Here is a 12,962-nt window from a genome sequence, read left to right as displayed (position 1 = left end):
TATACATATAAATACAAAGACAATGGGTGATTATTGGATTAAAAGAAGAGAAACCCCGCTACATCTTCAAACCCCTCATACGTATATATTCCAGTGTACAGTGGGTACAAACAGAATCCACAAGAAATTTTATAAAGAGGTAAGAAGGAAAAGAGGGGAAAAGACAGACAAAATATGTGAGGAGGATGGAACCAGAGAGAGAGTATAGAATATCAATCAAACAAACAGGATGAGATAACCCTTATTTCTAATCCCCAAGTGGGAGGCCATAATAATAAATAAATGAGTCAGGGCACTCACCCAAATGATTGATGACTCTCAAAAATGTGGAGGGCACAGGGAGGCAATCAGTTAACATCCGCAAGGGGCCTCGACGCGAGTTTCGCGTCGGCTTTATCAAGAGGCACATATTAGATGATGGATAAGGACCTGAATATATAGGACCTTGGATAGTCACATCATGTGATCGCTCTATCATGGCTGCCGCGAAGGCCGGCTGTTTGGGCGCATGCGCCGGGGTCATGGCGACCGCAGCAGATGCGCGCCGTCCATCATGGCACGCGCACATGCCGGAAGTGTCCATTGACAACATCCGGGGGTGCGTCGTTGCCATAGAGATGGACGCGCGCGGGTGCCGGGCCGCGATTAACCCAGCGCATGCGCACCGCAGGCCATCACAGCACCCCACAGTGTGTCCCATAAGAGACCGCAGGAGGTGTCGTAAGTATAAAAATAGCGCGACCTATGACAGAGAAGAATAAGGACGACATAAGGGAAAGGGGGAAAAGTAAATAGAAAGAGGCTGGAATATACAATAAGAAGAATAATTTATATGGATATAAATGAAACAAAATATATAAAAAATAAATTCATAACAATGACAAAATTAAATATGTGAAATATATATGAAAAAAGTTATAAAGGAGTAAGAAAAATAAACAAAAACAAAATAGTCAAAAATATAAGAAATATAAAGAAAAAATAAATAAAAATAATATTAAGAAGAAAGAAAATAACAATATAAAATAAAAAATATATAAATAAATAAAACACAGAAATTATATAAAATAGTCTTCTTAAAGGGAAGTCCCAATTCCAGCTCCGTCATCATGTAGAGAGAATACGAAAAACCACTGATCCAATTGTAGAAATGGAAAGTGCAAAAGGAACAATAATAAGGAACACTAGAAAGAGAATAGAAAGATGTACAAAAATATTAATTTTAGAACACACAACAAATTAAAAGTGACCATAAAACCAAAAAGAGATGTTTAACCCCTAGGAGAAGCATCTAGGGGGGGAGACACCTAAGGGCACCAGGAGAGGAGCATACCAAGGGGTCAAGTCAGACGCAGAGGACGCACATGTGGAAGCCAAAGTTGGACAATGGCCTGATCTGTAATGCGGTGTAAGAAATAACATGCATAAGTATGGCCAATCCACATTAAAAAAGCAGCCATAGAGTGTCGGGGAACCTTCCGCCTCAGTTTTCTTAGCCAGGGCTGCTTCCCGGCAGGGTTGAACAGGCCCACGGGCCCACCAGAGAACTGGAGCCTACTCCGGCGGGCCCTGGCTTCTCCTTCAGGAGAGTTCATAGTGCCGAGGTGAGGCCATGATGATGATAGAGGCCACCATCTGCTTAGTTTTCTGTTACTTGGAATACAAGTGCAAGTATGCAGCCATCCAGCCACCCACCCACGCACAGGCCGCAGCACTAAACTGCCAGATTTCTGGGCAGCTGCTTGCACTTGAAATATGGCCTTTTAAGCTCGTGGAGGCGGAAGCTTTTCACAACCTCATGACGGCAGCGGCTGGGTGTCCATACTCAGTCCCCAGCCGCCACTATTTCTCCCGGTATCGTCTCCGCCTTCCACAAGCACAGGTCCCACAACATTACCCATGCCCTCCGCAGTGTACTTACTGGGAAGGACCGCCTAACGACAAACACGTGGACAGGTGAATGTGTCCAGGGACGGTGCGGAGCCAGTCCACAACCTTTTCTGCTGAGAGTTGTATTTAGCTAGGTGAAAGGACGGGCATAGAGGGAAGTCGAATCTACTCTGGCTGTCATTTCTCCGTCACCAGTTTCCTCCCATTGTCACACACGACCATGCCTGGCTGTATGTTCAGCGGTGAGAGCCACAGATCATGTTGCTGTGTTACAGCTTTCAACAACTCTGCAGCGCTGGGCGGTTCGTCAATTAAGCATGTTATCTTCAGCACAGCCTGTTGCCGCTTGGCCAAGGCAGTGCTGCCAGGTTGTGACTGATGTAGTCATTTCAGAGATGGAGGAGGAGGTGTATGAGCTGAACAATGTGATTACATTGAGGTTAAACTGGTGAAACTGTTTTTGATACTAAAGAAAGATCCTATTGTTTTGTTTTTTTTAACATTCATTTTTAAGACAAATGCATTCACCGGGAAATGTCATTTTAACATTTTACAACCTTATCTGGCAATTTGGTGTGTGACACATCATCAGACACATTCTGTTTTATTTATGATGGAGGGACTCTGAAAGTCATAAAGCCTATTTTTATAGGGACATCAGACGACCCTTCCTATTCTTAAAATGCCAGCAGTCGGCCCTCGGTATTGTTAGAGAGCCATCAGCCAGCTATGCTTTGCCATTATTAAAAAGTGGGTCTTCTATACTGCTATTGTGTATCCAGTGACTGAAAGGGCTGCCAAATATTTGGTCGCAACCCAATACCCCTTTGAAGAAACATGTTCCCATTTTAAAGGAGCGGGTCTCCTATAGTGGTAATGCCCATGCTCTGTCTGCAAGGGCCTCCAAAAATTTGGGAAAAACCCCACTAAGAATTTAAAGACACACAGAGCAGGGCCACAGTAACAAGCACAACATGTTCCCATAAGAAAGGAAAGAGTCTGCTATACAGTAATAGGGTATGCGGTGAGTCCAATGGCTGACCAATTTTAGGAAAAACCCCACTAAGAATTTAAAGACACACAGAGCAGGGCCACAGTAACAAGTATGACATGTTCCCATTAGAAAGGAGTCTGCTATACAGTTATAGGGTATGCAGTGAGTCCAATGGCTGACCAATTTTAGGAAAAACCCCACTAAGAATTTAAAGACACACAGAGCAGGGCCACAGTGACAAGGTATGACATGTTCCCATTAGAAAGGAGAGAGTCTGCTATACAGTTATAGGGTATACAGTGAGTCCAGCGGCTGACCACTTTTAGGAAAAAACCCACTAAGAATTTAAAGACACATAGAGCAGGGCCACAGTAACGACAAATTCCCATTAGAAAGGAGAGAGTCTCCCATAGTGTTGGCCTATGCAGTGAATGCAAGGGCTGCCAAAAATTTGGAGGCACATCAATGCCCCTTGGAAGAGACGTGGAGGAGGGCCTCATAAAAAAATGTTCCCATTTGAAAGGAGCAGGCCTCCTATACATGTAATGACCATGCACTAAGTGTATGGGCTGACAAACATTTACCCCTGGGAGGGATGCATGAACATATTGTATAAAAATTTTTTTTTACGGGCATCATAAACACCCATTAAAAAAATTATGTGGGTGTTGCATCAGGGACCACTGTCACCCTGTTAATATGGTGGTGGAGGATGAGGAGAAGGAGGAGGACAAGAGCAAATAGCCAAAATCAGGAAGCGTATACCCATGTGTGGGTGTGAAAAGGTGCATGGGAATACACCTCCCAAGAAAACACACTGGATTTGAGTTTATGTTGCGCTGCTATCATTCGGTGGTGTTGAGAAGTCTGGCCCAATCCAGCCTTGTTCATTTTTATAAGAGTCAGCCTGTCAGCATTTTCAGTTGATAGGCGTATGCCCTTATCAGTTATAATTCCACCAGTGGCACTAAGAACTCGCTCTGATAAAACGCTGGCGGCAGGGCATGCCAGGACCTCCAAGGCGTAGAGAGCCAGTTCATTCCATGTATCCAGCTTGGATACCCAATAATTATAAGGCACAGCAGAATCAGGGATGACATTGGTACGGTCGGCAAGGTACTCCCTCAGCATCTTCCCAAACTTTGCACTCCTTGTGAGAGTACACCGGGCATCAGGGCCTGTCCGATGGGAGGGTCTGAGAAAACTCTCCCAGAACTTTGACAGTGTTTCCCTGCCTCTGCTGGATTAAAGTTGTATCTCTCTCCCCTGTACTCCTTGGTTGTCCAACAAAGTGTGCCCCTTGCCGCCAGCGTTTTCAGAGGGGAATATTATTAATAGTTCCGCAACAAGGGCCTTCTGGTACAGCCCCATTTTTGTAGACCTTTCCGCCTCAGGAATAAGAGATATAAAGTTCTCCTTCTAGCGTGGGTCTAGTAATGTCACCAACCAGTAATGATTGTCACCCAAAATTTTGAGAACGCGAGGGTCATGGGAAAGGAAGCGTAACATAAACTCAGCCATGTGTGCCAGACTACTAACAGGCAAGACTACTGTGTCCTCACCAAGAGGATGACTGACCATGCTCTCCTCCTCATCCTCTCTGTCCTCTGGCCATCCATGCTGAACAGACGGTATGACAGCTGAGCAGGTAGTACCGTCTATAGTGCATGAAACTAGCTCCTGTCCTTCCTCCTCCTCCTCCTCTTCCTCATTGTCACTCAATCCACGTTGGGGTGAGATGAGGTTTAGCTGTGTGCAATGCCCCTGTATGGTTCCTTGCTCCACCTCATCGTGCTCCGCCTACAACGCATCCTCTTTGATAGTGAGCAGAGAGCATTTCAGAAGACAGAGAAGCGGGATGGTGACGCTAATTATGGCGTCATCGCCGCTCACCATCTTGGTGGAGTCCTCAAAGTTTTGGAGGATGGTTCATATGTCTGACATCCATGTCCACTCCAGAGGTCTTATGTGTGGAGTCTGAACTGAATACCGATGGCCTTTTTGATGCTGGTACTCAACAACTGCCCTCTTCTGCTCACAAATCCTTCCCAACATCTGCAGTGTAGAGTTCCAACGCATGGGGACATCACACACCAGTCTGTGAGCCGGAATCTGCAAATGCTGCTGCAAATGCTGCTGAAACACTGCAAGGGCGGCGGAAGCTGTAGCTGACTTTCTAAGATGAGCACACTGGTGGCGTAATTTAACAAGCAGATCTGGCAGCTCCGTTTAGGATTTGATAAACCGCTGAACCACGAGGTTAATCACATGGGCCAGGCATGGTACGTGTGTGACTTCGCCTCACCTCAGAGCCACCACCAGGTTCCACCCATTGTCACACACGACCATGCCTGGCTGTAGTTTCAGCAGTGTGAGCCACAGATTTTCCTGCTCTTTCAGAGCTGTCCACAACTCTTCAGCATTGTGTGGTTTGTTACCTAAGCATATTAGCTTCAGCACAGCCTGTTGCCGCTTGGCCGAGGCAGTGCTGCAGTACTTCCAGGTTGTGACTGATGTGGTCATTTCGGAGATGGTAGGCTGAAGAGGAGGAGGAGGCTTAGGAGGATGAGGTTCTGGAGCCGTAGACTGTGGGGGCAACCCTGATTGACCTAGGGACCGGAATCCTTGGAGTCCGGAGGACGTGTTCCGTCCCAAGGTCCGACTGTGTCCCAACTTCCACTATGTTAACCCAATGTGACGTCAGTGAGATGTACCGTCCCTGCACACAAGCACTTGTCCACGTGTCCGTGGTTAGGTGGACTTTATCGGTAACTGCATTGTTGAGGACACGGCTAATGTTTTGGGACACGTGCTTGTGTAATGCGGACACGGCACACCAGGAGAAATAGTGGCTGCTGGGGACAGAGTACAGAGGGACAGCCGCCGCCATCAGGTTGCAGAATGCTTCCATCTCCACGAGCCTAAAAGGCAACATTTCGAGTGCAAGCAGTCGTGAAATGTAAGAATTTAGTAGTGTGGCCTCTGGGGCGTTGGCTGCAAATATGCGCTTGCGTTCCAAGGACTGGGGTATGGACAACAGAACGTTGCGCTGGGACAAGGATGTGCTTGCTGATGGTGCTAGCTGAGAGTGTGCAATGACAGGTGCAGGGCAGGAGCCATCTTCACATGCACTATGGACAGTGGATTGGCTTGCACACACAACAGCGGAAGTAGCACTTTTCTGGACCCTGAGGTTCGGCCCACAAAGTCAGGTGCTTTGCTGCCATGTGCCTGATTATGCTGGTGGTGGTAAGGCTGGTCGTTCTGCCACCCCTGCTGATTCTTGCCTGGCAGGTGGTGCAAATGGCCTTTTTGGGGTTATCGGCAGAGTCTTTAAAAAACAACCAGACTCCGGAATACCTAACAGTTGTACTGGCAACTTCCTTCATGTTGGTGTTACGGGGAACAGTTGCCTACCTTCTGTCTGCGCCCACCACACTGCTTCTTCTTGCCTGTTGGGGTGCTCTGCCTCCCTCCCCCTGTGTGCTGCTGTCCTCGCTCTGCATGTCCTCCTGCCAGGTTGGGTCAGTTACTATATCATCCACCACCTTGTCTTCCACTTCCGCACCCTGGTCCTCCTCCTGAATTTCTGGCAATTCTGTCTCATCATCGTCCACCTTTTGTGACACTTTCCCACCATCGCCTTTGTGTGACCATGGCTGCTCAAATATTTGGGCATCGCTACACGCGATCTCCACTTGCCCTGCTTCAAGTGGACCGGGCGAGAGTCCTGAATCTATAAATGGGAAAGTGAACAACTCTTCAGAGTGTCCAAGTGTGGGATCAGTTGTCTCTGGGTACTCGGCATGGTGGGAGGAAGGAGGATCAGGGTGAGGAATATGCGGTCCAGACTCACGGCTACTGAGACTTGACCGTGTGGAAGACAGGGTGTTGGTGGTGGTAAATTGACTGGAAGCATTTTCCGCTATTTAACCAACAAAATTTGACACTGCTCTGGGTTCAATATTGTTGTGCTGCGGTCCCCTTGAAATTGGGACATTAAGGTCAGGTGAGAAGATGTGGGTGTTTGTTGAGGCACAATTTCAGCTTGCCCACGGCCTTGTCCTCGGCCTCTGCATGCACCATTACCATCACGTCCTGTTCCCTGTCCCATGCCACGTGTCTTGCCCATTTTAAATGGAGGACAGTATCTACCACGCTCACTACAAATGACTGAGTTTGGAGCGAACTGATATGTGATCCATGTGATGGAGAAAACAGAGTTTTAAATGCCTGGCCTGTAGGTAAGTTTTTTGAACAGCAAACTGCTGTGAACTGCTTCACTGACACACTAAAGGAATTTTTTAATGGAGGCCAGAAATTGCAGTATTTTCTGACAACGTATATGTGATCCGTTTGACGGAGAAAACAAAGTTTTAAATAGCTGGATTTCTAGCGCTTTAACATGGAAAGGAACTGGCTGTATTCTGCAGTGCCAACAAGCAAATGGTGCAGAAAAACGGTGTTCTCTGGATTGCTTTTTAAGCAAATAATGAGGATTAAGATCCAAAGAAAAGTATTCCTGGCCCCTGAGACCTGGGCCTTTGTATAGATATAGTAACATAGTAACATAGTAACATAGTTTGTAAAGCCGAATAAAGACTTGCGTCCATCAAGTTCGACCTGTTAGTTCTGTAATTGCTAAAGTTGATCCAGAGGAGGGCAAAAACCCCAAATGATTTGGCCAATCTTCACCTGAGGAAAAATTCCCTCCCGACTCTGAAACCAGCAGTCAGAATAAATCCCTGTATCAACCTACTATTTTATTTTATTTTTAAGTATATGCTGAAATCTGCCTGGTATCTAGAAATGCATCCAGTCCCCGCTTGAACTGGTGTAGTGAATCCGACATTACCGTCTCCTCACTCAGTGAATTCCATATTCTCACTGCTCTTACCGTAAAGAACCCCTTCCTATGCTGGTGCTGAAACCTTTTCTCTTCCAGTCTTAGTGAATGCCCTCTTGTTACCGTAATATCCCTCCTTTTGAACAAATCCCGGGCAAGATCTCTATACTGTCCCCTAACATATTTGTACACATTTATTATGTCCCCCCTCAACCTTCTCTTTTCCAGGCTGAATAGTCCTAGTTTTGCCAACCTCTCTGGGTATTGCAGTCCCTCCATTCCCTTTATTAATTTTGTTGCCCTCCTTTGTACCTTTTCAAGCTCATTTATATCCTTTCTATATATTGGGGCCCATAACAGAGCACAGTATTCCAAGTGTGGTCTGACCAGTGCTTTGTACAGTGGAAGAACAATGTTCTCATCCTTTGCAGCTATACCTCTTCTGATACATCCCATTACCCTGTTTGCCCTTACAGCAGCGCCCTGACTTTGGGCACTCCAATTTAGTTTGCTATCAATCAAGATGCCCAAGTCCTTCTCCATCTCTGAATTCCCCAATGATTTCCCATTCAGTGAGTACTGGTGACTTCCATTTTTCCTTCCCATATGTATGACCTTACATTTCTCCTCGTTAAACCTCATTTGCCATTTAATGCTCCACCTACCCAGCTTATCCAAATCCCTCTGTAGGTCTGCACTGTCCTCTTTTGTATTAATTGCTTTACATAACTTTGTGTCATCTGCAAATATTGATATTTTACTATTTATCCCGTTGACTATGTCGTTAATAAAGATATTAAATAACATTGGGCCTAGTACAGACCCCTGTAGTACCCCACTAGTGACGCTTACCCAATCTGAGTATATTCCATTTATAACCACCCTCTGCCTTCTATCCTTTAGCCAGTTAGCTACCCACTTGCAGACATTTTCCCCCAGCCCCATCATTCTCATTTTGTATACCAACCTATTATGTGGCACGCTATCGAACGCTTTTGAGAAGTCGAGATACACGACATCCACTGGTTCCCCCTGATCTACTCGAGAGCTAACCTCCTCGTAGAAGTCAATCAGGTTTGTTTGGCAGGAGCGATTCCTCATGAATCCATGTTGGTTCGGGATTAAAAGATTATTAGCATCAAGATGCTCCGTAATTGCCTCTTTAATGAAGCTTTCAAAAATTTTGCCCACAACGGACGTCAGACTCACCAGCCGATAGTTTCCGGCGTCACTTTTCGCTCCCTTTTTGAATATTGGCACTACATTCGCCTGTCGCCAATCAAGTGGCACAGACCCAGTCTCAACAGAGTCCTTAAATATAAGATATAACAGTCTGTCTATCACATTACTTAGTTCCCTTAGTACCCGTGGGTGTATGCCATCAGGTCCTGGTGATTTGTTTATTTTAATGTTACTGTACCCCAGCTTGGGTTAGATTAGTCACACTTAGTGGACGATTAAGTTTGTCACTTCTCATTTCTCCTGTTATTTCGATTTCCTTTGTGAAAGTTGTCGAAAAAAAATTATTTAATAGATTAGCTTTATCCTCATCTTTCTCTATGATTTTGCCTTCCTCACTTTTTATCGGTCCAATATTATCCGATTTAATCCTTTTACTATTTATATACGTAAAGAACAGTTTGGGATTTGATCTACTTTCCCTAGCAATACGTCTCTCTGTTTCCTCCTTCGCTATTTTTATTTGTTTTTTACAGGTTCTCGTTTTTTCCTTGTAACACATTAGTGCTTCCTTACTGTTTTCCTGTTTTAATCTCTTGAATGCCTCTTTTTTGCTATTTAACGCCCCTTTTACGTTCTTGTTCAACCATATTGGTTTCCTCTTATTTCTGGCCCTTTTATTCCCATACGGTATATATCTCTCGCACTGAGTATTCAGAATTCTTTTGAAGGTTTCCCATTTACTATTCGTATTCCTTTGATTAAGAACTTTGTCCCAGTCAATAAGTTGAAGGCTTTCTTTCAGCTGATCAAACTTCGCCCTCCTAAAGTTTAATGTTTTTGTTGTTCCCTTATTGATAACCCTACTGAAGGGCATTTTGAAGTCGATAATATTATGGTCGCTATTACCTAGGTGCCCCCCTATCTGTACCTCAGTTATTCTATCAGGCCTATTAGTCAATATTAAGTCCAACACGGCCTTCCCTCTCGTTGGTTCCTGCACTAGTTGGGAGAGATAATTATCCTTAATATTTGTCAAGAACCTTTTTCTTTTCTGAGATCTACAGGTTTCTGTTTCCCAGTCAATATCCGGGTAGTTGAAATCCCCCATTACAATCACTTCCTTATGTTTTGCTACTTTGTCTATTTGTCCTAATAGCAGATTCTCATTCTCCTCTGTTATATTTGGTGGCTTATAGCAGACCCCCAGTAATATTTTATTATTATTTTTAGTTCCCTCTATCTCTACCCACATGGACTCGACCCCCTCTTCTCCCTCTCCTATATCTTCCCTTAGACTGGGTTTTAGACATGACTTTACATATAAGCAGACTCCTCCGCCTTTCCCCTGTTTCCCCTGTTTCCGGTCCCTTCTAAATAAACTATAATCTAATAAATTTACCGCCCAGTCGTAGCTATCGTCTAGCCAAGTCTCTGTTATACCTATGATGTCTAACTGTACTATCCCCACCCCCCTCTCCACCCTCATTATATTCACTTCTCCCCTTCCCCCTTGCTTGCCTCACATCCCACCTATTTCCTTGGTTTCCCCCCCCCCGTCTCTAGTTTAAAAACTCCTCCAACCTGTTAGCCATCTTCTTCCCCAGCACCGCTGCACCCTCCCCATTGAGGTGCAGCCCGTCCCTACGGTAGAGCCTGTAGCCGACCGCGAAGTCGGCCCAGTTCTCCATGAACCCAAACCCTTCTGCCTTGCACCAACTCTTTAGCCACTTATTCACCTCCCTAACTTCCCGTTGGCGCTCCTGTGTGGCTCGCGGGATTGGTAGTATTTCTGAGAAAACTACCTTGGAGGTCCTTGCCCTAAGCTTCCTACCTAGGTCCCTGAAATCATTTTTAAGGACCCTCCATCTACCACTCACTTTGTCATTGGTGCCGATGTGGACCATGACCGCTGGGTCTTCGCCAGCCCCACCCAGTAACCTGTCAACCCGATCCGCGATGTGCCGGACTCGAGCGCCAGGGAGGCAGCACACCGTTCGGCGATCCCGGTCTTTGTGACAGATTGCCCTGTCTGTCCCCCTAATAATAGAGTCACCCACTACCAGAACCTGTCTTGCCTGCCCTACACTTCCCCCCTCCCCCTCATTACTGGAGCATACACTCCCCCGGCGGTCAGAGGATCTGTCGTGCTCCAATAATGCCGGTTCTGAACCAGCCTTCCTATACTTCTTCCCTCTATCCCTCCTAACTGTTATCCAGCTCCCTGCCTGTTCAGCCTGCACTTCCCCTCTATGCTCCACCCCCAGTATTGACCCATTGAGTGTCTGCTCGGTGAGCAGCAAACTCCGTTCCATGTTGTCAATGCTCCTCAGTATCGCTATCTGAGCACTTAGATCCAGAATTTGGGCTTCCAAGTGCACGATATGCTCACATCTCTCGCAGCAGTATGGATCCTCGAGCGGTTGCTCACGGAATGCATACATTGCACAAGATGTACACTGCACGGCTCCGGCCAACATGGACGTCATTCTAAACATGGGGATACAGTCAGTATATATATACAAGTACAAAACACAATTATTTATATATAGGTGTATGGACGGGGATCAATTAGGGATGTGCAAGTGTATCAATTAGATATCGGCGGGGGATCAGTTAAGTATCAAGTATGGACGGGGGAATCAGATAAGTAGGTCAGGTGGATTAATTAAGTAAAAAGTAAAGTAAAGAAAGAATGAAATACAGTCAGCAATTCAGTCCTAAGTCCTCCCTTCCAAACTCCCTGAATCCAAAGTCACTGAAAAACAAGTCACACACTTACTTTCGTTCGCACTTACGCTCCGGACACACGCAGCTCGTTCACACTCGCAAACTAAGAGATTTAAAGAGGCTTTTTTTTTTTTTCTTCCTTTTCCAGCAATGTACCCTTCACCTCAATGCACTTCCAAAGGACTTGATGTCCAACCAGCTGCCCCTTATAAACCCTTAATTATGACCCCTTCCCCTTAATTAACCCCTTGTGAGTAAATCTACACCTCAGGATTTTAGTGCAATGTAGTTAACCCTTAAATACACAGGTAGTAAACTAAGAAACTAAAACTGTAGTGAGAAAATAGGTTTTAAAAAGCCCAATAAATCTAAACAGGTAGAAAAGCACTCAGCAGGTCACAATGCAGCACTCACCGCAATTCACACAGGTATTTTCTGCAGGATTCCCAAATACCTCTTCACTGAAAAACAAGTCACACACTTACTTTCGTTCGCACTTACGCTCCGGACACACGCAGCTCGTTCACACTCGCAAACTAAGAGATTTAAAGAGGTTTTCACCTCAATGCACTTCCAAAAAAAAAGTAACAGCAGCAGAAGGCAGACTTTTAATGGGGCCTCTTGTGCTATGTGCACTGCAGTCTGCTTTATACCCTACCTGCCTGCCTATATACACTGCCTGCCTGATATCTCTGCAGATAGATTAGTTAGTCCTCAAAAGGACAGTTTGTTAAAATGGATATGTGTAATGTACGGTTTTTCTCCCTACACTACCTAATACACAAGCAAATCTCTACCTGACGCAGCAGCACCTCTCACTACACAAGCAAATGGCGCAGAAAAACTGTGTTCCCTGGATTGCTTTTTAAGCAAATAATGAAGATTAAGATCCAAAGAAAATAATTCCTGGCCCCTGAGACCTGGGCCTTTGTATAGAAATATCTAACAGCAGCAGAAGGCAGAATTGGGATGGAGCCTCTTGTGATTTATGCACTGCAGTCTGCTATATACACTGCCTGCCTATACACCCTGCCTGATATCTCTGCAGATATATTAGTCCACAGAAGGACTATTTGTTAAGATGGGTATGTGTAATGTGCGGTTTTTCTCCTTACACTACCTAATACACAAGCAAATCTCTCCCTGACGCAGCAGCACCTCTCCCTACACTGTCTGATTCCGAAGTGACTGTGATGAGCATGGCGGCGCCAGGTCTGATATAGACCTGATGACGCTGTGTGGCCAGCCAATCACTGTAATGCCCACAATCAACATGGCTACGGCATTACAGTGCATGGAAGTCAATCCCTGCATGTTCATTGG

The sequence above is a fragment of the Phyllobates terribilis genome, unplaced genomic scaffold (genome assembly GCF_046119375.1).
Source record: "Phyllobates terribilis strain yellow unplaced genomic scaffold, ASM4611937v1 Scaffold_12__6_contigs__length_324123572, whole genome shotgun sequence".
NCBI lineage: Eukaryota > Metazoa > Chordata > Amphibia > Anura > Dendrobatidae > Phyllobates > Phyllobates terribilis.
Note: the sequence above shows the minus strand (reverse complement) of the source record.